The sequence below is a fragment of the Typopeltis vanoorti genome, chromosome 8 (genome assembly GCF_054136105.1).
Source record: "Typopeltis vanoorti isolate ZY-2024b chromosome 8, IOZ_Tvanoo_1.0, whole genome shotgun sequence".
In the NCBI taxonomy this organism is placed as follows: domain Eukaryota; kingdom Metazoa; phylum Arthropoda; class Arachnida; order Uropygi; family Thelyphonidae; genus Typopeltis; species Typopeltis vanoorti.
The window spans coordinates 22,746,448-22,748,264 of record NC_143556.1 but is presented as its reverse complement, the minus strand read 5'-3'; the positions used below and the strand labels follow the sequence as shown (position 1 = coordinate 22,748,264).

Genomic DNA, 1,817 nt, shown 5'->3' with positions numbered 1-1,817 from the left:
TATATTCGGCATGAAACTCTTTGAGTTTTTTATTCGGCTAAGAAACAATATGGGATATAATATCCGTTAACTTAAATAAGTTCATGTCGCCGAATTGAAGCCTTTGGCTCTTCATTATAATTAGTACGTTAATAGGACACCTCTTGGCAATTCTCATAGAAAGGATGTAAGTTCTGTTCGCTACAAACTTAGTATTAACTTGGTCTATTATTAACTTCGTCTACCTACTCACTGATACTCACTGATGAGACCTCAAAAAAGGTCGAAACCAGTCTGGGTAGTGACCTTCTCTCATAATGTTGAACAATAATACAGCTCCTAGGAATTAAGTTCACATTATGTTTCCCTTCATAGATCGTGATAATCTTTCGCCTTTTACTAAAGATTACCGTAGAGGGCTTCTCGGCCTTTTGGCTAAGATCAAGTGGGTAGTATCTGTTCTTAACAGTCGCTGAGAGCAAATTGTAGTACCTGTGCTGCGAAGTTAACATCGAACACGGATTCCACCAGGAATTCGCGATATTAACGGACCAGTGCAGATAGAGTAAACCCTGGACTGGGGCAAGAAGAAACACTTGGTAATGGTGGGATTAGCTTAGACCCCTCCTCACCAGCTATGGCCAATGTTTTGCCGCACATGTGGACTCTCGGCATCGAGACCGACGCCGATCTAAGACCCCGACCTTTGGATAAAGCCCTCATTGACAGCGTGGGTGCGGACCAGATTTTTGGATTCACTCCCTTTGGTGGTGGCAGAGATACCAAGTCGTAGTAAGAAGCGCCGAGACTAGAGACAAATTACTCGAAGGATTTTAATGTAATGGAAAGGAAATTGTTCCATTTATGGTGGGGAACATTATCAAAATGCTTAAAATCCCCAGATTCCCCTTGGAGTATATACAAAGTGACGAAAAAGTCATCCACGAAGTGTTCGTAAAATGGGGTGTGATACGCAACATACAAGTCCTAATCGATGCAGAAAACCCTCAATGGAAGTCGGGTGAAGTAAACATCTCGCTCGAGATGAAAACAGCGGTTCCAAACTTCGTCAGCATCGGATCCGCTAGGGTAATGGTAAACTGCCTAACAATAAGTCATGCACTGGACAAATGTTGGCCCAAGGACCACAAAGTGGACACCTGCCCATCAAGAACGCATGCAGAAAGGATGGGAGGTGCTATATTACACCAGCCACAGTCACCCCAGTAGAGAAGCCTGAAACCATGGAGCAAGAAGACTTCCCTGTTCTTCAATCTCCACCTTTAGAAACTGAAGATGACGCACGCAAAATTCAGCAGGAAGAAAAAAACAACAAGAAGAAACATAACACAAAGAAAAATCCCAACATGCAAACTGCAGAAAATAAGAGTGATGACACAGAAGTAGAAAAGCTGGAAGCTAGCAACAATATAGCAAAACGACCAATGAGCCCAGAAGAAGAAGAAACAGAAACCAGCTAATATAATTCCATCAGAAGAGTCGGAGACAGAAGGAAACCAACCATAACACAAGAGAAGATACTGACGACGAAGAAATTCTCGGCGGAGCAGCTGGGGCGGCAATGATGGACGCCTTTATCGGAGATCCTGGAACCTCACAGAAACTCAAAACAGCAATAGAAAATCTAGGGGAACCTTTGCTCTTCTTCTCAGCAAAGACAAATCCTAAAATCTTAAAGCTCAAATGGTGAGACCTCCTCATTAAAGACATTACCAGGTTCACTCCAGAACAGCTAAATGGTTTCTTAGACCTAAAAAAGGAAGAAACAATGGCGCTCTATGACACTCTCGTACGAATAACGAAAGGTCAGGAAGAGC

The 1,817-nt window shown here is 42.9% G+C and overlaps 1 pseudogene; it reads left to right on the top strand.

Moving 5' to 3' along the window:
- Positions 1–394: 394 nt before the first annotated feature.
- LOC150103839 (U2 spliceosomal RNA) lies at positions 395–507 on the top strand (annotated as a pseudogene).
- Positions 508–1,817: the final 1,310 nt, after the last annotated feature.